Here is a 25,262-nt window from a genome sequence, read left to right on the forward strand (position 1 = left end):
CATAATTTCCGAAATGGTTGAAATTATCTCTCAAAATGCATGACTCGTGCATAATTTTTATACCACGAGAAGCGTTGCGTGCAGGGAACGCGAAAAAAAGGAGAATAATAATAACAACAACAATGGTAACAACAGTAAAAATAATAATCATAACAGCGATAAAGAAAGCAGTACATTAAGCAGAAAGTACATTTGGTCGAACAGTCACTAGGTACGATACGTGAAATTTACAAGATGCGAATGACACGAAGCGAAAGATCATAATGCCCGTAGTAAATGAAAGATATTAATATTAATATTAATATTGAACGAACCTTCCCTTCTCCTCTCTGCGATGCTGGGTGGTAAGCCGCGTACGTGTTACTGTACTGCCAGAATTCTCTTTGATCACCCAACTCGTGTTTTATTTCCGTATCATTACCCAGCGGCGTTGTGGTTCGTACCTGTAAACATATAAAAGCAAAAGTTGCGGATGTAGTTACTGTGTGTGTGTATATATATATATATATATATGTATCAGGGAATAAAAAATTAAGATAAAATGGAGAAGATCGTGAAATAGCGCGGTGAAGGTGATGAGAAATGAAAATCGGAGTTCGTGCGTTAATCCCTTTTTATTTCACTCTTTCGCCGGTTCGTTACTCGCTTCAGAAATTTTGCCGCAAAGGTGACGGGAAGAATTGAAGAAAAAAAAAAAAAAAATGAAATGAAATAAAAGCTCTTGGGATTGATTGGGAAGTACAAGTGGGAAAGGCGGACCTGCAAAATACACACATGTGGAAACAAAAGAGTAAAATAAAATAAAATCGGTCAGGATTGAATGGATTAACTTCCGCACTCCGTTGGCTACAGGGATGATAATTCCGCCATTGCAACAAACTGCAGACCGATCAACGTGCGTATATCGACGAATCGAACAATTTGCCAATACTGCAACCGACGGCCTTCGTAGCGCTGCTGACTGCAGGCAAACATACTTATTGTTAGGTGTATGCAGCGTGTATGTAACACAGGTCAACTCTGAAAATCGAAATAATAGTAAAATCGCCGATCGTTCAGGTAAAACAGAAACGAACACAGCATCGCCGCGAAGCCTTAAATTTCCTACCTCTGGTAATCGGTGCCGGGTGCTTAAGAATTTTATAAAATCGCATATGCGCGTATAATAAGTAAAATTGTGCATCCGTTTCGCGCGACGTGATGAAATATACAACGATTAAACGAAAAACGTTGCCGATTTTCAATACGTGTAGCCACGAGTATTTAATAAAAATTTTTTAAATCTTTTTTGACCATTCGCCTGACGGTGCACGCGTGTTTCGGAAATATAACCATGAGAACGAAGATAGAATCTTCGCAGCATGAGCGACTTGATGTGTTCCGATGCAAAAAAAAAAAAAAAAATTAGGGGAGAGGGGGTGAAAACTGGCCGGTATTCGGGGTTCCAAGACCACCGAAGGAATACCGAGGGATATCCGAAAAGAGGGTTGGATTTCTCTCGTACAACGTTTAGCCGTTGAATCCCCTCATGAAACACCCATACAATCCCATTCCGTTACCTCTCCACCCCTGGATAACCGCGGGGTGCCGGGATGGCGGAATACGCGGTCGGGATATCGAGTAAGAACAGGGTATAATTCGATGTTGCAAGATGAATGGGTAGAACCGAGTGACGGTAGTATATACTATACAACCTACTCGGTCTGATAAAAGCATCACGTTTAATTCGTTAATTGAGAATCACGTCTGGTTTTAGTATGCGATTCGCGAATTCGATTCGTGGGGGGCGAAATTTAAGGGGGTCCGTAAGACATTGGATAACGATTTTGCAACATAGCCGTATCGCCCTCGCGTTCAAACTGCCACGCGGATCAGAGTCGGTTGAACAATTAGCAACCAACTTCGAGGCCGCACACGCGTACATGTATCGAAGTGTTCAAGTATCGTCCGTACCGTCCTCCGTCCAACCAGCAGTAGCTTCTGCTACAAACCGTCACTCGAAGTTACTGCTAATTATAACAACCGGGATATGTCAATTAACGATAACTATCCACAGAACTGTTCCGCGGATCGGGCCACGGCCAAATACCCGATAATTAATCAACGGTCTGTCACTGCTCTTATTCCCTAATCGAATCTGACCGCGCCTGTAATCATCAACGATGTCAAAACGAATTGTTACTTTTCTTTTTTGTGCCAATTCACACTGGCTGGATAAATTGTTATTATTATCATTATTATTGTTATTATTATTACTATCATTATCATCGTAATCATCCCGTTCTGGAGTCAATTAATTATTCACAAAATGAAGAATTTGCATCGCGGCATTTGACTGCATTCAGGACGTGCATGAATAAATAGTCCGATGGAGCGGACGAACGAGAGACTCGAGCGACCGTTCTTCCGTGCAAAAATTCAATTTATATTTATTCAGTGTAAACCTATACATACATATATATATATATATATACATACCTATATGTATGCACAGGACGACTTGTAGGTACATAGGTCAAAACGATATTTCGTTTTCGACAAACATGAAAACGTCGAGTATCGTGTACGTATGTGTCAGAGGTTTGTGTAGAATGGAGGAATTTTTGACACGCGAGTCTGCATGAATATTATGAGCGGTGCAATAAACGGCTGAGTCGATATTTAATCTGGAGTTGCCTTCGTCGTGTAGAAAAATTTTCGATTCAAAACCCGTTCGCGTATCGTCAAAGAACCTCGGGATGCGGGTATAATAATTTGTGAATATTCTCGCGAGGCAATCGTGACGCGTGTCGAGAACGATGAGGTTAATAAACGAATGAAACAATATTATAACAAAAGCCAGCGATGTTTTGATAGAGGGAATATTATACCCACTACCAGGGAAACTATTATAACTGGTTGTCTACTCCAACTGCGGATGAATACGAACCTGCAGGCGTCTGATAGTTGGTAATACAGATCCCGAAGCGAATGGGGCTCGGGTGCAGGGAAATTTTCGCCTTGGAAAGGTATTAATGCGAAGGTGAAGTTTAGAGATGCCGAAGGCGAATGGCATCGTTTCGCAGAATGCGAGGAAAGGAAAGGAAGAAAAGAGACGCGACGCGTGGCGAAGCCAAGGAAAGCGAGATGGTGGAAGTCCGCTGAAACTTTGTTAGAAACCCCCGTCCGCATTGTAACATCATCTCATTTAGGGATGCAAATGGGTAAATGCAGGCGAACGGCGAATGTCATTATTGGAACGGCGAATGGAACAACCCTCTGCGTACGTAGGTAATCCACACCTAGGTGCCGGAGAAACTTGGTTGCGCCTCGACGGTGAGCTTCGAATAAGAACCCAACCCCGTTCCGCTGATAGGTACCTAGGTACATTATATACCTAGCAGATAATATCATCCCGACATTCCAGTCTGCGTCCTTCGACGTCTGATTCTCGATCTTGACGAGCTACCAATTGCTAATTACAGCCAGCCACTATCATCACCCGCGATTGTTCGTCTAGAGTGAAAACGGTCCCAAAACCAGACTCCTGATTGTTCCTGCAGACTTTCGACTCTTGTCACTCGCTTTCGGATAGACACGTCGAGTCACGACTGCTTGAATTCTGGAAAAAAGTAGACGGGAGGAGGGAATATGTGTGACGCCACGTGTCCGGTGTGCACACGGGACAATCGATGCAGGTCGAATCCTTTTTCCCTTGTTCTTTTTAGCTCTTTTCCTCTCGCTCTCATCCCTTTTTTCTTTTTTTTTTCTTTTCTTTCTTTTTTCCGGTGAGAGGGATGAGGACACGTACGTTTTACGAACAAAACATACGACTGCACGTACTCGTTTATCGTAGCTAAAACCAATTCGCGTGAACGTGACAATTTTTTTAAACGCATAAACCACGCTGCTTCGTCCTCGTCCTCGTCTTCGTCCGGCATCTGGCCCCCCGTACGCGTTTTTTTTTTTTTTTTTTTTATCCAATTTTTCAATCCACTTATTTTCCCGTTTGCCACCCGGGAAATCTCTCCTCTCTACCTAATGCCATATAAACCTTACATGAACTTCCGTGTCGTCTATACTTTTCGACTTTGTTGTTACGTGTCGGTTTTCTCTGATACGCTGCACGTCCGCGGTTTGTTACAGATCAATTTACATCCGCTACGGTAATAACAAGATGTGATTAGCTAAAAACTCTGTGAATCGTTTGGCGAATGTTGGAGAAATCGTGAAAAAAAAAAAAAAAAATCAAAAAACTGCGCGATATCCAGCCCAACGAATGGTGAGGATACCGTAGCTAAGTAAGGTGAAAAATATAGCGGTTTGCATTACTTAAATGTTATAGAACCCACGCGCGCGGAAGTGTCTAATTAATTATATACCCACCTACAGCGCGCATTCATAATAAGTACATGGTTTACATTATATTAGTAAACGTGTATATATATACATAAATATAGAATCAGCGTTCATTGTTTGCGCGTAAACACGTGACACACTTCCCAGGGTTCGCGTTTACCAACCGAGCGAATAACACCACCCGCACCACCGAGTGCACGGTGCATCTGCTGCATAACCGCATGTTAAATACTTTCCTTCGGGGCATTCCGCTGCATATTATACGCTGGTAGAAATACAGCGAGGAATATTAATTCGGTTATCGGGAGTTAATCATTAATTCAAAAATCGTACGATTATTTTTTTTTTTTCAATTTCTTCTTTTTTTTTCCAGAGAAGATAAAACTACATTCAGTGCAGACCTTTCGCGAATTTCAAAAATTAACAATGTTAAAATCACCCGCAACGTATGTACGGCTAGTTTGATTTTTTATTTTTTTTTTCCATGTACATAGAAATAGGGATCTACGCCTGTATAATTTTTCATACCCGCCAAACGGTAAGAAACAACCGATCGAAGAAAATCGAACCTGTAAAAATTCATCCCCATAATATATCCATGATGCGAAATTCCGTACAATTGTTGTAAAAATTCAAATCAATTCGTTGTAGCTGAGCAAATAACAAGGGTATCTCGACGACAGGCAGAGGAGAAAAGGAAAAACTGTAAAGTATGAAGAGAGAGAAATCGTTATAAATACATATTACCAACTTATTTTCCTCCTTCGTCCGAAGGGTCTCTTCGTCCGCCGGTGCGTGCAACTTCAGCGACACGTGAGCGAGGAAAGAAGGAACAGAAAGGAATAAGGGATCCGCGTGTACCGCGAGACCGAACTTCCACCGTTTGTCTTCCGTGTATTTTTCCTCCGATATTTCTCGTATAATACGTAGGTTAGGGTGTATCTCGATCGCGATGAAGGGGGGATCGAAAGTTGGAGAGACTTTTTGACTTGTGTGTTTACACCCGTCACGGTTGTCGTAGGTAACCCCGAATATGTAACGAGGACACGCGTGGCTCAGGTAGGTAGGTAGGTAGGTACGTACCTAAAGTTTCGAAGAACGAGGGTTACAAGTTACACGACAAAGTGATTAACAATAAATGTATCGCGAACGCACGGCATGAAATCGATTATATCCGTCCAGTGGTTAGATTCGTCGTGTCGCCGGGGAAAGGACTAAAGCTGAAATCGTTACAGTCGTTGGGGTATAAAATTTTGAAAAAGGCTCGAGTATTTAACCGGGCAATAATCTATGAGAATTCGTTAAATGAGTTGGGTGAAAAAATGAGGAAAAATGGAGTGAAAGAATTGTTTGTTTCAGCCAATCGAAACGTTTAACGGAACGAATATGTCTCTGGTAATAACTGGTCGATATTTGAAAAGCCGAGATGAAACAAGGCCGTCGGGGTTCGCGATTAAGTAGATTATACAAGTAAACTTTCCCACTTGGATGCAAGTGGTTTAGGTATGAAAACAAAAGAGAAAAGAGTTAAAGGCTCGAGTTAACGTTTGGCAAAAGCAAACTTGATCCGAGCGAAGGCAGCCGCCCTCGGCACAACATCCCGCCGCCGCATACGTAAAGACTTCCGCTTCACCTGACCGCGGAATGAAAGCTTTTCATAATTCATAGTTGGCAGACTGGCGGGCAGGCATGCCTGCATGCAGAGGAGTATATCGACGAGTTACTCGTGCAGGGTGAGCCTTCTTCCACCATCCACCCTCGGTCGGTTGGTACATCGCAGTGAGACCCTTTACGTCCCCCTTTAATTTAGCCTCCTTGAGCCTTGCAGGACCGTCTTTGTTTCATCTTTCGCCCCGGCGCGTACGTCGGTATGATTGTGCTCTGCGTTAAGGTAGGTATATGATAACATACGTTGTACGACTGGGCAGCAGAGGTATGTACACAACTTGCGAGTTGCAAGGCTGCGTTGCTGAAAAGCCTCTCGGTGCTACCGCTGCGGAGTGTAATTCGCAGAGAGGAGGAAGCAAAAGCTTGCATATTACATACACCTGTATCCTGCGATAGAGCGAAGCGGAGGAATGCAAAGCAATCCCCGTCTAAGGACGGCGTTTCGTTGTAACGAGTGGTTCACCACCAGGGTTGCGTGGCCGGACGAAAAGGCGCGACGTACCGACGTAAAATAATTCCTTCCAACAACAATTTCGCCTATAGAGAATACCTGCTCTCGTTCGTTCTCAAAAATAATAAGAATAAAGTTACAATCTACCTTTTTATTTTTCATTTTCCGCCGACCGGGCACCGGCGCATGAATCAAGTTAATTTTCAAAGGCGAGGATGTGTTGCCGCTGTTCTCTCGCTCTCTCTCTCTCTCTTTCTCTCTTTCTCTCTTTTCGCCTTTCGGTCCTGAGGAGAAAACCATTTTTCAACCCCAACCTGCAGCTCGCCCAACGGAGAAACATCGAGTAGTAGGTACCTAATTGAACGAAGAGTGATGAGATGAAATTTTAAATAAATTTCACCTCGCCCTTTTTCCCCTCTCCGCCTCCGCCGTTTTTTCATACACCGCTGCAGGTATAAACGTTCTCTCTACATACCCTTATACAGCTACTGCCTACAGAGCTGTCTCATTTCCGAAATTCACATCCGTTTACTTTGTTTACTTCCGTAAAATGAATCTCGCAAATTGAAAAAATTGGAATATACCGGTGAAACATTAGCCTTTCTTTTTTCACTTATAATAACAATTTGAAATGGCGAAAAAGTAAACTTACGATGTATCTTTTTACCTCATCAACGAGACAAGCATCGACGTATTCCACCGGTGTGTAACCTACGTAACGTAAAATCGAAACTAGAAAACCCGTCCGGCGGCACGCGGGAGGTTAAATTTTTGTAACCCAGTAACGAAAGAGGCTTCTCTTCCCAACGAAGCCGATATAGTCGGTATTGTTTACCAAACCCTAAGGAACCGCGGTACGAAAAGAGCGATAAGATATCGATATTCCCTTCTACTCGTTACGTCTGGAGTTGAGTTCGCTTATGAGAAACTAGTCGACGTCGTCGTAACGTCAACGAAGCTCGAGGATGAGTCGAGGAAATTGTATACCGCATACACGGTGTAAATAATACCCTGCACCTTGGCAGTGATCGTTCGATATGCATGCAGGTACGATTACGCCGTTGCAGGCAGACCACCATTCACTACACCTCGTCTCATCTCTTCTCTTCTCTTCTCTTCTTTTCTCGTCTCTTCTCCTCTCCTCTCCTCTCTCACGCGATGTATAAGGTCACCGCCGATGCGGTGTAGCGTGACACGGCGCGACGTATAAATATCGTCAATAATAAATATAGAAACTATGAACGAATTCGCCCACATGCGTGTTAAAGGCACGCTGAGCACTAAAACCACCGACTCGTCGGTACAACCGGGTGAAGGAAGTTCGCTCCCTCCCTTGGGTTGGATATTAAATAATTCAAAGAGCAAACAGCACTCCGCTCGAATTGTTTCCCCGGTTTCATGAAGGACGACGACGACGAGACGAAGACGAGCGGAGTGAAAAATAGAGAAAGATATAGAGAGAGAGAAAGAGGGCGAAAAGGGAGCGAAGGTTAAAGAGAGTGCTTGATTAAACCATCGTGCGTATACCTTAACCTAAGATTTTTTTAACCTCGGCCATCCGATTCATGTCGGCAGGTTTTTCCTCACAAAGCCCGAAAGAATTGGACTGAAGTGCCAAGTTGACGAGCGATTCACCTTTCCAGATTACATATCCTGCCAGCTTTTGATACTTGGCTAGAAAAGCCCATTTTTCGTATATCAAGGTGGCGGTGGCAGCAGCAGCATCAGCAAGAACGGGAACGACGAGAAAGACTCGTGAAAAGAACAATATAAGGGGTTTTTTTTTTTAAACGTGAAGCCTTTGCAGCGTTGCCGGGAACTTCGGGGTTATATGGACATGTATAAATTTGAACAAGAACTCGAGAGCTGTGTGGGGAGCTTTTCGGAGTGTGAATAATAAAATTTCAAGATAATCTCGAAGCTTGGCGCAAGTTGTACGTGCCAGCGGTTACACGCAGCGTTACTGTTTCTAGTTTTCTTATTCACCTCATACGTCTTCGAATTCTTCATCCCCTCTATCTCTCTCTCTCTTCCTTTCTCTTTTTACCTAGCATGACGCATAATTTTCCTCTCCCCGTGTCTTTCTCGGGACAGAAAAACGCATTCAAGATTTACGATTAGCACCGGTGCATTATAAAAAGTAAGAGAGAGATACGTACATGGGTTGTATATACTAAGTATGACGTAAAAAGGAATGCGAGGTACCATAAAGCTATACTATAAAGGGCGGCGTGTGTATACCAGCCTGCAATGAAAGTAGATGCCGATACAAGGGACATATCGAGATACGAAGAACTTGTGACGAGATTCCAATAATCTAAAGTTTGAGCAACGCAATAAATCATTCCTGTACATAGTTACGTCGGTATATAACCCATATATATTATCTATATATACCATCGGTACGGAAAGCGTTCGGAGGTTTTATGCCTTTCTTCGATTCACCTCTATATACCACCATTAATACAAAACGAAGAGAAGAGGAAGAAACAGAAAAAGTTTCACGACGCCCGAAACAAAAGTAAATATATATATATATAACAAGAAAGAGAGGTTTTTATTTACTTCGAGCAAATGACAAAATATACCCACTCACGCTAGACTGAGGATAAGAATTGGAAAATTTTGAACCTAAAGATCCCACATAACCTATAAATCGCGTCTAAAACAGGATTAAGAATCAGTAATGATTTAGGATAAAGCCATTGCTCGTCGAATCACGTATGTGTAAATTCAACAATTCCAAATGTTGCTGGAGGAGAGAATGGGTGTTTTACGCTCGCTATTATACACGCGTAGCATACGGCGGGACAAGAAGTCTGGAAGAGGAGTAAGAGGTATGGGTAAGTAGGCTTGTCCCAACCTGCAGTGAAAATCCTGAAGAAGGAACAGGGTGGGTGTAACACGGCGGGTAGAAGGGTACACGAAAATCCCATAGAGTTATATTAATACGGCTAGCCAACCCGGCCGAGCATGAGGAAAGTTCTGAAGGGCTGACTGGCTGGCGATGGGCGATGCGGGAGACGAGGGAACGAGGGTAGGAGGGTAGGAGGGTAGTGCTAGTTCTGCAATTTGCACTCGACAGTGTCAACGCGGAGTCTACATTAAGCTTTATTAAACTCGTATAAACTGTTTAATTTAGAGTAACACGCCGCCGGCGGACTGGAGGTGGAGGAGACGAAGAAGAAGAAGAAGAAGAAGAAGAAGAAGAGGAAGAAGAAGGATTACCTGCGTTTCCACTCACCGCCATCCAGCCGTCCGCGCCGTCGACCTTCGAAGAAGGTAAAGGTAGCGGACATTCCCCGCTGGTGGAAGAAAGGAGGGGGGAAAAAAACCATTGCCGATATTGCTCAGCCTCGGAATAGACTATACACTATACATCTTTTTACCGATACGAAGTCGGTGATGCCGGAGAAAGATATGGGAAAGAAAGAGGATAGGCGAGAGATTTGAGATACATGCCTTACAGTTTTCTACCAGACCAACGCGTGACAAACGTTTCGTTTTGCTGAGACGACGTAATTCGTCGTTACTGATGTAACCGGATAACGCCGGTCGCTAATGAGAAAAAATTAATACGATTATTTTCATAAAATACTCAACCCTAAACCCCCCCCCCCCCCCACCCTCCTCCTGTCCGTAATACTGTAGTTTGTTTATTTCTGCTTCGGTCCGAGGAACGAAGAGTATTTCCAGAAAATAATAACCGTGTTTCTATCCCATGGATCAAAGTAATTGTACTCCATTCAGCGGTGCTCTTTATCATTTTCAAGCTACTAGGTATACGTATACGTGTACGTACGCATTATACATTTGTACATATACGTATAAAAGTCGAGAATACAACTGGATGAGAAGCGAGGAATGGAAGAAGGCCAGAATGTCTTTTATTCCCCATCCCGGGTCTCGCGCTACTTCAACTCCATTCGTCTATTCTTCTATATCCTTATTCCGCACCGAACCGTGCCAACTTTTCCGGACCGTTTTACCAGACGACTAAGCGTCGCGGATTCAAGGGGGTGGCCATGTTGGTGTCCCGCAGGCGCGAGTCCTCTGCCGGTGCAGGGTTGAAAAGAGGCGTCCCAGAGGATGAGGAGAAGGAGCGTTCTCGCTTAGCCAAGAGCAGGAGGAGGAGGAGGAGGAGGAGGAGGAGGGAGTCCGCGATACAAAGGCATTTAACCAACAATGGAGCTTGTTCTGGGATATAGATTAAGTCAAGTTTCGCACACTGCAGCCGCCACCAAATGGAGCGGTCGCCCGGTAGATAGACGAGGGAAGGATGGAAGTAAGGAAGGCTGTGCACGGCCCAGCGAAATGCAACAGGACTCTCTGCTCGGCGGGCCGACATCTGCATTTAACCTCAAACCTTTCCTCTACTCGTGTTCCACTACACGCCCCCTTTACGGGATGATAGGCGGCGGCATTATGCCATGCATGCGCTGCACCAAGTCCGTGGAAAACTATTATCCTCCATTCTAAAGCGAGCAATCCGGTAATATCCGCACAGACGGTGCAACGGTGGTGGTGGTGGTACTGCTGCTGCACCGGAGGAACAATTTGAACCCATGCCCTACGACTGTAACCCGTGCATCGAGGATGATTGCCGTTCGGAATTTACATTGTTCCACGGATAAACGGGATAAGCGGAAGATTCGCGTGACGTCTCGTGGAGCGTACGAGTTGAGAGTGCCGGCAATCAGTCGTCTAAAAATACGAGGCCGCTTCCCTCCCACATCAAGGGAGGAAACTAACCGAAAGGCCGATTCGACCCGCCTCGACATCTCAATCAATGACTATACGCGTGGCAATATTGGCATCGGAATCCGATTACCATCTTATCTCATGAGACTGTAAATCGAGACTTGCGAGACAGTACGAAAGTCATTATTATACGACGGTTGAGAAGGGGAGGAGAGATTATGCGTGTCCTCTCGTATAACGTAAGTTACTCGTATCAAGGAGGGCAAGTTGGGTAAATATGACGATCGGAGGAGGTGGAGGAGGAGGAGGAGCTCGCGGAAAGTCATGTAGGCGGTTTCTTTTCGAACGAATTCACGTTCCAGGCTTCGGTAAAAGACTTTGCGTTTATTTTATCGACCTATAACCTCCGTACCTTATGTACCCCTATATGTGTGCCGCACTATAGCCAGGCCAGCGGCGAAATTACTTTGCATAAATTCAACCCCTTTAGAGGTAGGTAAGGAAAGTTGGCAAATTGAAATCGATTGTTGTGCTCCTCCAGCAGCAGCAGCAGCAGCAGCCAGGGAGAATTTCGGACTGGTGTAGTATTAGCAAACAGCCAGAAGACGGCTTAACGAGAATATTTTCATTCAAATTTCAAACTCCGTGGTCGACCGAGTTTCTTCCATTATTATCAGTCCGATTGCTTTTCATCTCGTTATTCTGGATTTATACACTTGTGCCCTAAATCATTATCATCCCAATCTGTCTTTGAATTTGCGAGTCAAGTTCGGCAAGGCCGGTATGAAATAAGAAGAAGGGAGTCGAGGGATTAGTAGAAGAAAAGTTGCCATTTTTCTCTCTCGGGATAAACCCGGTGGATTTCCTCTTCCCCTCCCCCGAGTTCAAATTTCGTAGCTTTCTTTTCCTCCCTTTCCATTCTTCCAGTATATTTTCGCCTCTGCGCTTCAACGCTCGTTTTATTCCGCTCATTCCGTACACTTTACACCCTCGCACCGACACAAATACATCGTACCTACCCTAGCCAGTAGTACACTTTAACACCGTAAACTAAATTGTACGAGGTTGGGTATGCACGCGAAATTGTAACCGCACATCCGACGTACATGCGGGGGAAAAAAAAGAAGAAAAAAATTGCAGAGAGGGGAACCGGAGCTGTATAAATAAGCTGCGTGCAAAATCTCAGGGAGTATCCTGTGAACTTGTGTTACATGTTTGTGTATATATATATAATATGTGTACAATGTGCATACACAGAAGAAGGACTTTCAACACAACTTTACTCTGGGTATAAAACATGGACACTGTGCGCAGCTACCAAAGAAAGCACGTGACTAGAGTACAGCTAGGCAGTGTCGTGTTTTCGCCACGAAACGAAATGAAATATAAAATAAAATTAGAAGAAGAATAATAATGAAGGAAATGGAAAATAAAAAACAAAAACCTAGCAAATTACCAGACTGCGGGTCTCGGGCAATAATCGTTTCTGCGCAGAGCCAACAATTACGTGACCGGATTAAAGTGCAGGCGTAAAGTCCCGCACAGTCTTTGCCAAATGTACTATTGCACTTTCGTTTCTCTGTACGTATGTATAAACGTGTAATAATTCGTCGCACGGAGAAACGGCGACTGTGCCGCACAATTTTTTTTTTTCTGTAAAATCACGCGACAAATCCGCCAAATAAAAAACAAATCGGGAATGTAAAGTAAGAGGAATTAATTTAAAAAATTACTTTGACGAAAACATACGATTGTTGGTGTGTAGGGAGGAAACAACGCAGTTAATGAGAACCATATATTTGTGGGTAACGGCAAGCAGTCATGTTACCAGAGCTATTGTATACATAAGCCCATATATATACTAATGTCTGACGCGGTTGGTAAATGGTGGATAAAAGTTTTCTCCCAACAACCGAACAATTTCTTGAGTTCCGACGACTTAAACGTTCTTTCGAAAAGTTTCAACGCAGCCAAGGTGGGTGCCCACCGCCAAACTTACTTACCTAACCCAACATAATAGAACACAGCTTGACTCGACTCCACTACACTCCTCTTCTCTAATTCGACCCGATGAAACGACCAGCGCCGGCAATCAAGTGCCTTGTTTATTGCGATACCTTTGAAGGAAGAAAGGCAGCAGTCGAAGCTACTGTGAATTTAAAGCACATTTATATACGGCGAAACTCCGACGAACCTACGTAGCTAAACGTATACACGTATACATACACAAAGGTTCATGTTACCATGGGTCTGCAGATATTGCCCTGCAGCTCCTCCCCCTATTCGGCAGGCTTTGCAAACGCTCGAGGGCATGAGATTCAAAAACAATTCAACGAACCCGAAGAATCAGAGACGAAAGTTACGAAGCGAATATACCGTGACGGCAGATCCAATCAATTTTTATCCAAAGCAAACAATCAGAAGAGCAGAATATTGCTGATAGAGATTCCGCCGACGGTTGATCATCGATACTCCGTGACTTACGTACTCTTCTACGTATTATCTATTTTTAAACGTAAAGAACTGAAACTAAAGAGAGATAAAAATCAAACAAAACTAAGCGACCGAATGCATAATTTATAACGAATAATTAATAAATCTTACTCCCCCTCCCCCCCCCCCTTCTTGCGGCAAAAGTCAGCCTAGTCTTCGAAGTTTCTAGTTCAAGCGGCTGTATAATTTACCGCGCAAAAGAGAAACTTGAGGGTATCTTTTTATCCACAAGAATACGTAACGTGGTATAATAACCTGTTAGTTACAAATACAGGTATATTTAATATTTAAACGAAGAAACGTTTGAGCTCTCGCTCATTACGATAAAAGACGAGACCCGTTTCACCCGGGTCAATCGTTCCGAGTCCTGCAAAGAGCCCAGGAGCAGTGGCGATTCGCTAACCGTAGTTAGGTACCTACAAGGACCAACTAAACACAGTTATTCAAATATTAATAACGACCGTGGCACGCGTCCGTGGTACTCCAGTCAACAACCGAGCGGTCGTAGTAATTTTGACGAAATGAGTTTGCGATACTCCTCCGCACCTCGACAAATTTGCCCAAGTTATCCGTCCCCCAACGGTGATATTTTCATGCCAAATTTTCGCCGCTGATATCCTCCTTGTCTCTCGATGCAGGCTTGATAATCGTTGCCCGAGTGCCTAGAGGAATCAGCAATGGCTGTGGAGCTCGAAAACTGAAGTGGACATTTGATTGGCACTTTGTACCAAATGGAACATTGGCCGATCGGAATGGCAGTGCAAACATTGAAACACGGCGTATGTACGCCTGTATACACACGGCGCTAAGTAATACCTGCAGAGGCAGCAGCCACGTGGTCATATATGTATAGTGCGTTCCACTACATGGGCGTCCAGGACGGCGCGGTGGATTTTAACCACAGAATCGGCTTCGACCCCCGTCGTGTAAATCGATTCGGCATCGCGGGTAAAATTTCAACACTTGGCGATTACAGGACTGTGACATCATCTGGAGTGTTTCACATGCGAATGGTTGGGCATAGCCGTGTTATACGCGTCGGTAAACGTCCCCGATGCTCGACACTCTATATAATTACACCAGTGATAGGCCTAGCCTGAATATTACATTCTCAACGACTGTTCGCAGCTCGGGTATGAAAATTCTGAGTGGATTTTTTCCCCTTATTTCCTAAAACGTAAGGGCGGAAGGCCAAGCAGCCTTGTCCGACGAAATAACATTATTCGTCCGTTTGATCTTGGGGAACTTTTATGAACACGAACAGACCTCCTCCTTGTTTCGCTCCTCGTTTTTAATTTCTTTTCCTTTTTTTTTCTGATTCTCTTTCTCTTTCTCTTTCTTTTTCTCCCCGTATTTGAAAACAATCTTATTCATTCAATTTCTACCTTTTTCGAAGACGAAAGTTAGACGGCAACTTGGTAAGAAAAGTTACGTATTGACGTCGGGATATAAATTAATTCTTCGACATTACCAAGAGGCGAGGTCCGGTCATAAATGATTCAACAACTGACTGTATAAGTACTCCTGCCAGCAGCTTGTAATTACATTCGGAGGGAATAATTATGATGATTTCAACCTCTCGTTCTTGGAAACGAGATCTTTTGTTTTTTTTTTCTTACCTGATAGCTGCTGCTGAGAAAATGGTGTGAAAAAGAACTGAGCATAAATCAGCTCTGTTCAAACCTCTGATAATTTTTACAGAGATTATATTTCTATTATCTCAAATTCCCTCCCAAGAACCAATAATTATATATCATATTGAAGTCGGTAACGTTATCGTAACGATTTATGCTGAGGAAAAAACCGTCATTTCGTCGTTTTGGAATTGTCTGAAATTCGTTAAACCGTAATAAAGCAAAATACACTGATATTTCGAAATTTTAGTTCCTCAAATATCGATGTAATATTACGAAAATAGCGATTTTCTCCTCCAATGTTTCGTTGTTGCGAAAAATTTACTAACTTGAACCTTGTAATAATATCGTAATCGACTCGAGGCACCGGAATAGGTAATTATAATTAACGATCGTACATCCTCAAAGTTGACGGTGGCTTGTTATTTATGTTATTACTAAAGTATTCAATGAATCCGTATCTCGTTCTTTTGTCCTCGATTCCTCTTTCGGCAACTGAAACGAACGAGGGAAAACCGTTGTTGCGTAAAATACAATACGAAATAAAAAAAAAACATCCGCGAGAATATAAATTTGTCGGAACCATCCGCCCTCGTTTTCAGAATAATTTAAACTCCAACGACAGGTCCGAGCCTCGAGTAAATATGTGCAACAAGATCGTATGCGGCAGCCGTGTAGGAAAAAGTGAAAAAGTCAAACAGTCGGCAAAGAGATTAGAGGAAAAAAAAAACCAAAAAAATGCAAATAAGAAGGAAAGAAAAAAGAAATCGTCCGGCCGAGACATCGAACTCCGGCTCTAATAATAGGGCGTAGAAAGAAGCTTTTTTTCATTACGATGGGGGTGATAGAAAAAAAGGATGAGAAGGGGGGAGAAACGAAACGAAGGGCACGGAACGAGAAGAGAACGGAAGAAAAAACAAAAAGAAAATGAAAGAAAAGAAAAAAAAGGAAAAAGAAAGGAAAGTGGCAAGAGTCGCTGTGCGGTAGAATCTCTGGACCCTTCGGAGTAGAAGAAATTCATCCGGTGTCGTTGAAAAATGCAGAGAAACGAGACATCTGGCAGGCTGTGCGAGAGATCTTCGAGGAGAGCCCTGCAGCATTCTCCAGCCTTAGTTTCCTCGTCTCGTTTTCGCCGTCGGGAGGAAGGGAGGTACGTCACGGCAAAGCGACAACATGCCGCTTGCCTGATCCTCCGTCCTCCATCTATATTCCTACGTGTTTCTACGGACCTTTGGCTGATATATTGCACTTAACTCGATCCTGCTATAAGCTAAGCCTGCAACACAACCGCTGCGCGCCGTCCTTCCAAAACTGAGAAAATGAAACATCCAGCCGTGCGCTTGAATTTGAAAATAGAGCCAGATCATGTAAGGTTTAGTGTACCAGTTATCGACAGGTTTAGACCCTTTTATTTTTGAAAAGTTATAAATTGAATAAAACCAATTGCTAGCTGGTTAGACACTAAAAATTTATTCTTTGATGATTTTAGAATCGAGGATCAAACGGAAACAGCGAAAAAAAAGAAAGGTTAATAACCGGTACGCTTACGTTAGACGTAATAATGGATATTTCAAAGACACAGTTTGGATTATGCATAATTACCGGCATCCTCGCTTCTCAAATTCCAAACTCCATGGACTAAATATAACTCACAACCCTAACAGTCGATACGCCCATGACGGTATCCAGAACGGAAAATTCCACGACGCGATAAAGCCAAGAATCATGGAGCGTAAAACTGTCATCACTGAGTAGCTGCAGGGAGGAGCCCGTAATTTTTTCACTGCATGTGCAGCAGCAACGCTGATTCAACGGTCCCGGAATTAGGGGTTCCATTCTACGTCTAAGCGGCCGCTCCTTTTCCCTCCAAGCTAGCCGTGCACGCATGACCGAGTCCATCGCGATACAACTTGACACCGTTTTCATTAGTCGCTTTTTTTCTTCTCTCCTCCTGTCGTCGTTAGCAAAGTTTCACCTTAAATCGCCCGAGCCACGTTCGCCGTTTCACAATAATTAAACGACGATATTACAGTCATTAGTTTCGAATGCCTGTAAGGTCGACATTGTGCAAGGGAGAAAGGGACTCGCGCTAAGCCGTACAAAATTTACGTCGATACTCGATAGTCGACCATAAATCTGTATTAGGTGCATGCCTGCAGCTTACAGATACATATACCATAATTGTATTAACCTGTACGGGTACGAGGATCTAGACTACCGGCTAACTGAGATCTGCGAATTTGCACAACCGTATATGTGCTAGGTAAATTTCACCCCGTGGCACGGTTTTAATTTATTTTCTTTCCCCTACAAATTTTTTCACCAATCGTAAGCGCCCGAAACACAATACACTGTTGTAACGACAATAATATTCTATCAACAACTCTTCTGAAATATCCACGTCGGTAAAATTTGTAAATCGCTAAATCGTTGTTACATTACAATAAGGCGTAAATAATAACTTATGTAAATTATTCACATACGGAAATACATTGGTAAAAAAAAAATTGTAAAATAATTTCAGCTCGATTTTGCGAGAAGAATTCAAAGATTGGAGAAATCTTCGGAATACTTGGTGAAAATGATCTCGTCCTATAACCGTATAACGTGACAATATTCTATATGTTCAGAGTACCGTAATAAGATATAAATACACTTTAATCGAATCGTACAAAAAATTATTTCCCTTCTTTACCACTTTGTGCAATCTTTCGAGCACGTGATGAAAAAAGAAATTCCCAATTGCACGTAAAGGCAAAGTCGATGCGGTAAATGCAAGCATAAATTACATACAAGTATTACCCATCGTTGAAACAGGAAATGACGAAAGTTTAGCGACCGCGAGTAAGGCCGATGAACGGAGTAATCGCACGTATGAGAAAACGGTAGCAGACAAATACGTAGTTGAGTATATTTGAACCGACACCAAAACGCGACGTAAACTGTCCAACGGTGGAAAAAGAAACAGACTCGTTGCTATTTCCCAAATTTTGTTTCGTCAAAGATTTTCAAATATCCGATCATCTGCGCAATTCAGCAATTCGGTTAAATTACATCGTCTCATTTAATGCAATATTCAATTATTGTGAATAATATTATTTTTCATTTGGTTCATAATATCATTTCGTAGCGCGAAGTCGTATTTTATAGGTGAAACCTCGGCCGCGGTTGCGAGTCGGTTTGAAATAACCGTCGGGTACACCTTGAATAATGTATGACCGTGTACCCACGGGTAATATTGTATTATTCGTCGGTGTTGGCGGTGATGCAGGTTACAAGCCGCCGTAGCTGAAAAGCATAATTTGGCAGGATGGAACTCCGCTGGGTGTGCGGAAAGTGCAGGCGATGCTGACCTGTGGTCAAGCCGCCGGGCAAAACACGGAATTTCGCAAAAGCGGAATCCCGAATGGCTACGAATGGCTAAATTTTTCCCAAGGAAGAAAAAGAAACGCAAGAGTTTGCTGCAGGTCGTTTCGGTGCTTGTCAAAAAGTTTCAACCCCCGGAAAAGAAGAGAGGAAAAATGCCTCCACGACTTCCGGCTTGAGGATTTCCCGCGTCCAAGTTTCGTTCTATACGTTTTTACAGGGAAGAAGAAGAAGAATACGAAGGCCACACTCAAACCGTGCCGTCAGCTACTCTCGCATTCAAAGTACCGCGATAAAAAGGCATAAAGTACTGTTTTCCAGTTCTTCTAGTTTTTTTCTTTTCCTTTAAAATTTTGTTTCTTTTTTTTCCTTTTCTTTCTCACTTCTGTTTTTCTTCCCGCCCTTTAACCGCAATGGTTCTTAACTTTTACTTAACGGAAGCATCGTGAAGCGACCGAGTGAATCTTATTATTCAGTAAAAAAAAAAAAAAAAATCCCGTAGGTGAGAGAGAATATGACGTCAAAGAAAACAATTTCAACGATGAAGTGTTTGTTTAAAGAAAAATCCAAGAGACGCTTGTGCAAAAATAAGCAAAAAAAAAAAAGAAAACAAAGAAAAAGCATGGGAAAAATCATCGGCGTTGTCACCGAACAAGGGATCGGATTATTAGTACGCGGGTGCTGCTTTTATGAACGGGCGTAATTGAGCCGCAAGCTCGTGAACAACTTTGCGTAATCGTGCAAATTGGATTAGCACACTGGATGCCTGTGTGCAGGACTCGCTGTATAAATGCGATGTGGTTAAAGTTGCATATATAATGACAGAGCCCGGTGTAATCCTCCCTTTCACAGTGAAATTCGTTCCTTTCATCTGTAACAAACTTTACTGCACCCCTGGTAGTGTTATTGCAGAGTTAACGAGCAACACGCAGCACCTTTTACACAAATTGCAATGATAAAACAGAAGAATAAGAATAAACTGTAATTGAATCGTATGCATTTTAACTGGTGCATATATACGTATAAATTTCAAACGAAATGCCAGCGTTCACTTTTCGGCAAGTTTATCGCTTGTTCGTGCTCGTTATACAATATGCTAATTTATACCCAAACTCGGAAACAATCCGGTTCGCTCACCCTTGAAGAAAAACAACGGGCAGAATCACCCCGCTGAGAAACGAATATATACGTACGTATACCGAAACTTTTCGGCAAACGCGACATTATGCAGCAGGACGATATTTAGTCCTTGTACCTTTCGAAACCCTAACCCAAACAACCCTGCAGAATGGCGTTCGGAGACCATCGTTGGCGGCAGCTCTATCTCTCTGTCCGATACCGAGCCTAATTCAACAAATTCCACAACATCATTCTCCGAAAGCCGAAAGCACGTCGAGGCTTAACGACAAGTCAAGATCACGAACGATGAAACGCTCATCGAACATATTACCTTGCGTGAAACACAAAGTTGTTCATTTCATGGATACGTTTCACCCGCGTGAAAGGAACAAACGATACGCGGAACCTAAACAATGCGAGAAATCGATCCGAGAACAGAAGCTTGCGACAAGAGGGAAAAGAACGACTCGATAGGATATTACCTTATATGAAGAAGAATCGAGAAACTGTGAAAGAAGTGTGCTAAGAACCACCAAATACCGGACCTTCCTCTCCATCAGGAAAGGCATCGTCGATCTGTACATATACATATATATATGTATGTATATACATTTTATTTCCCGACTTTGCTCCCATCCAATGTTCCCGCAGCTCGGACTCGCGTTGTATATATATAATAGAATCCAGGCAGGCAGGCCGCCACCATCGATGGCGGAATGAGAAACTATCGGTCTATTCGATAATTACCAGGGTTGCCCTGCATTCTTGTTAGTTCGTTCGTTCGATTCCCTCTCTCGGAGTACCGTCGTGATTAGTTTTCCGAGATCCTCTGCGAGGTTAATTGTCCGCGCGTCAGCGGGACCTACGCCTCCAATCGGAACACCCGATGACGGGACGCAAGGCTTGGCTCTCGTTAGTACGTTCGTTGGTTCGTGGGTTCGGTGGGTCGATCCGAAAGCAAATGCACAATGCTGCGATGCACAACAGTGTCGAGTGTGCAGCGGATTGCTGAAACCTCTATTGGAAAAATTAGCGGGAAATGACCGGTGAAATTTCACTCTACAAAAGCGTCCCTTTATTGCGCGTGTATATGTATACATACACATACATAGATATGCAGATATGCACGCGTGCGGTAGTCTCGCTGTGTTCAAACACCAATAAACTAGTTCGCATCCCCCTTTTAGAGGCATGTACGCTGTACCAATACCACACCACTACGTCAATTTAATTTCTGTCACGATCCGCAACTCTTGTTACACGTGCGAGATTAAAATCCCATGGATGCCACGATTGTCTCATCCCCCCATCACACTGTCGCACTGTCCTCGTCACAAAAGGTGTACGCGGGAAAAAAGAACTAAAAAACAAACAAAAATAAATAACCTGACTCGATATTGCATTTTCCATATAGTAGCACGATTCGATCGTTGATCGTTTCATCGAGTAATTAAAAACACACACATACGCAACTCCACAAAGAAACAAGAAGAATTCAATTAGCTTAGTACACACAGTCCAAAGACCAAATCTTTTAATCTTTTTTCAACAAAATGAAATACCGCTTCTCATTTCGTTTCTTGTTTTTTTTTTCTATTTTTTTTTCTTGTCGATTCAATATCGGACACGATGGAATGCATTTCGTACGTTTGCCGATCACGGTCAGCGTACAGGGTTTGTTCCACAAAGAAACCACGTACATGTAGAAAAGGTAGGTAGACAGAAGACTTGACGAGATGCTTTTCACGCGTCTGAATGTAAGCCGGTATAACGAGTGGAAAGAGGCCAAGAGAGTCTAGCCAGAGTCTGTCTCCCTCTATTCCGAGGTTTCACTTCTTCGTCTGAACGAGCGACTTGCCCCTCCTGAAGTTTGAGGGTGTCTTACGAGAGCTGACGGGGGGGTCCTTATCCCTCAAGAACGAAGGAGAAGGCGGTCAGAATATGCCGGGAAGAGAGACCACGGAATCTCTTGTGAAATATTTGTCAAGTTTGCTCAAAGATGCGCGAGGGTTAAGGAAACGAGGAAGAGACGAAGGGGGGGAGGAGGAGGGAACTCGAGAGGGCACGCCAAGTTACGCCGGGGATTTTGCTGCCCCAAAAAACTCGGGTTGGTCGAGATAAGTGTTAATTAAAATGTCCTCTCTCGTGCCGCCAACGAAAAAGGGAGAGTACCATCCCCGCGTGCATGGATGAGAGCGCGAAGAAGCTAAAGACGTGGAAGAGGCGTGAGGGAGAAAGAGAGAGAAAGAGAGAAAGAGAGAAAGAGAGAGAACGAGAGACGTGCCGAGGAGGATGATACAATTCACGCATTATTAATTATTAATTATTTATCTCCTGTGTTACATAACGCAGTTCCTTCTTTCTTATGCAGTTTTTATTTTTAATCTGCAACAACCGGAGGACGTTGCTCTCTGATCTGTCGTTTCGCTAGCTAAAAACAGCCAGCGACACGGTCGAAATCTACGTCACGTGTGTACGGCACTGATAATCCCGTGCAACAAGTACGGCAGTGAAAAAATATTATGGGAATTAAAAATTTCAAAAGCAATATTCGGCAGAGAAAAAAGGGAAACAGATCGTTTAACTTTTACGCTCAGGTTTTCCATAAAGTGAAATTCGCCTTTTATCCGCATCCGATTGGAACTTTGTTTAATTCTCGTTGCGATTCCTCGACTTTTTCGTAACAATGGCCTTGAACTTTCATATAAGTGTGTAATATTTCCAGCGAATTAGACAGGTAAGCCCGTATCACACACCGACCGCAATTCGTACGTCATATGCGTGAAATGTAATATGCATGTAGGTGGGTAAATATCACGGGTGTGTAATTCCTGGCTACAGATAAACCAGCGGTGCTTTTGTGCCAAGTTTTTCGAGCGCTGCCTGAGGGGGGAAAAAGGTCAAAGGAGGGCGCAGAGTGCAGAGTGCGGGCCGCGTAAGGTAGTTTGATTTGAATTCATTCGGTCATCAAACACTTTGAAAGTATCCCTTTGAGGTTGAAGCAATTTTTTTTTTTTTCTTTTCTTCTCCCGTTCTTTTACACTTTTTAATTTTTACACCCCAGAAAACTTCCGAGAGCGTCGAACGTTGTGTGAAGTTTTTTTTTTTCTTCGACGAATATGAATATATGTATATACTTTTTTATTTCATTTTTTTTTTTTTTTTCTGCAAGCGAAGAAAATGAAAGAGAGTGTTTGAGGGACGAGAGAGAAAGAGAGAAGTTGATGGAGGGGGAGGGGGAGAGAGAGAGGAGAAAAAAGAATATGAACAAAACAAAAATTGAGAGTTGAAGAGGGGAGGGAAAGAAAAAAAAAGGAAACAATCAAAAATAAATTAAGAGGAAAGAAGCAACAAAATTGAGAAGAACGAAAAAGTTTATCGTTTGAAAATTTCTACCAAGGCAAACCCCGACGCGACGGGGAGATTTTTCCTTTCTTCAGCACCGGTACACAAAGAGCAACTGGAGGTGTCAATTATGAAATCAGATTCTCACGTAACGATTCTTCTCGCGAATCTTTCGCTTCAAATTATCAACTTATTACTCTTCAGCTTTTCGACACTCTGACAGTCGGCCAGTCGTACGAAAGAGATGGAAAAAAATGAGAAAAAAAAAAAAAAAAACAGAACGACTCAGAGTCCGCAAATTATCACATTCGAGTGTCAAATTAGCGCGGAAACGAAGTGCATAATTTCATTAACGTATTTAATTTCGTTCGGCTGTCGACGGCCTCGATAAATTCATTGTATGTACTGGAAACCGGTGGAAAATTAAATTGGTCGAAAATTTGGAAATGGATAGATGAAATCCGGGTGTAAATTTATCATGTGCATATCTTTTTCGTCAGCGTAACCCGCGCGAAAATTTTCAGCGTGTACCAACATTATATACCCAGATCAAAATCTTGTGACAGTTTCGTTTTCTCATTCACAGCCATATATCCGGATCCCTCCCCCCTGTTATTATTCTCAGACACCGTTCGATACTTTTGAATTCTTAAAGAAGAAACCGGCTAAAGGATGAGAAAAGAGAGAAAAAGAAAATGGAAAAAAAAATTGAATCTGTCCAAGGCAGTACAACAATACGAGAGATTTATTACGGGTCGAGGCTTATATTCGCTGGCTGCAGAACGCGCTACTTGGTATCGTAAGACACACGCGTTGCGAGGAAGAGGGGAAAATAAAAATAAAAATGAAAAAATGTGACAAACAAAAGTGCTGCCTGAAATATATGGACTGTAATTCAACCGATTCCGAATATAAATAAAATTTACGCTTCATCCACGGTTTTATACGCTCATTCAATTGGCATATTTCAATCCCTAGGATTTCACCGCTCAACCGCGATTGCAAGATCGATAGTTTTTAAATCTTCCCGAAGCAGACCAGCCAGTATTTAGACGTTATCCCATGAGGGAATAGCGCGCGGTTCAATCCAGCGAATCTGAGGTTAAAGCACAACTTTCGCCCGGAGTTTCTCACCACCACCGGCGACTCTCGACGGTCAAATCCAATTTTCGCAGACGTCTTGGACGGTAGTTGGCAGTCGCGATTGCGGGTCTCCGGAACCCTGGATACGGTCGACATTCGCGTTTGCCAACGTCACGATCTGCGAAAGTTTGGACGTTGGGAGAGGAAAAGCTTTCGGGTTTCCTGTAGAAGCTGGTGAAGTAAAAAGGAGGAAAAAAAAGGAAGCTTATTCAAAACAGGATTGACTAGAAGCAAGCACCGAGAGAGACGCCGCGTCGCGTGAAACTTGAGGAAATCTGAAAAGCATACCGACGTGCTCCAGGAACACGAGTCTATCACGTCACGAGCTTAGATATTGACTGAATGACTGACGAGGTGAAGACCACGAAGTGCAAGGATGTCTTCTTTGAAACTCGGGAGCGAGCGAACTGCTGCAAGGGAAACTTTAACGGGGGATGGTTAAGCTTGGCCGATGAATGGGATGGTCGGATTCTTTCTTTCGGCGAGCATGCAACCTTACGAGAAAACCGTGGGAGAGGATACAAGAAAGAAAAGAGAAGAGTAAAAAATAAAAAATGGTCGGGAGTAGTGGATGTTCCTTAACGGCCGGGCCAAAGCACATTCCATCAACGCGGACTCTGCCGCGTCTTTCCCTCCTCCTAAGATATAAAACCCTCTAACGATACGACGCATCAGCGTATCTCGAGGCTTGCCTCCTGCGCTCACAAAACCGGGAGACCTGGGGGTGGTGGCTTCGGTCGGGAGAGTGAAAGGGATACCTAAAGTTTCGATGTCACTTACGCGGAGGACAAATGCAGTTTTTACCCAACCGAAAATCTCGATGACAACTTCTGCGAATTTGTTATATCTCTGATTATCGAATGGAGGAAAAGCCCGATTCGAGAGAGATGGGCGGACAGTTTCATTCTCGTCCTCCTGACCGCGGTTTCCAGTTTAAGTGGCTCCTTGATAAATGGATTTACATTTGGAATGATATCGACGGACATCGATTGGCGAGCCAAGTC

At 43.2% G+C, this 25,262-nt stretch overlaps 1 protein-coding gene across 5 annotated transcripts in view; it reads right to left on the reverse strand.

The window, feature by feature from the left end:
- Positions 1 to 25,262, reverse strand: part of LOC124307186 (leucine-rich repeat-containing protein 24-like) — a 173,900-nt gene that overhangs the window by 111,065 nt on the left and 37,573 nt on the right. For 4 of the 5 annotated variants that reach the window (XM_046768628.1, XM_046768626.1, XM_046768627.1 and 1 more), the window contains one exon: positions 315 to 443. The exons of the other annotated variant lie outside the window; for it this stretch is intronic. The gene's annotated coding sequence lies outside the window, so the exon portion shown is untranslated. The remainder of the gene's footprint in view (positions 1 to 314; positions 444 to 25,262) is intronic. 5 annotated transcript variants of the gene reach the window in all.

The sequence above is a fragment of the Neodiprion virginianus genome, chromosome 6 (genome assembly GCF_021901495.1).
Source record: "Neodiprion virginianus isolate iyNeoVirg1 chromosome 6, iyNeoVirg1.1, whole genome shotgun sequence".
Lineage (NCBI taxonomy): Eukaryota > Metazoa > Arthropoda > Insecta > Hymenoptera > Diprionidae > Neodiprion > Neodiprion virginianus.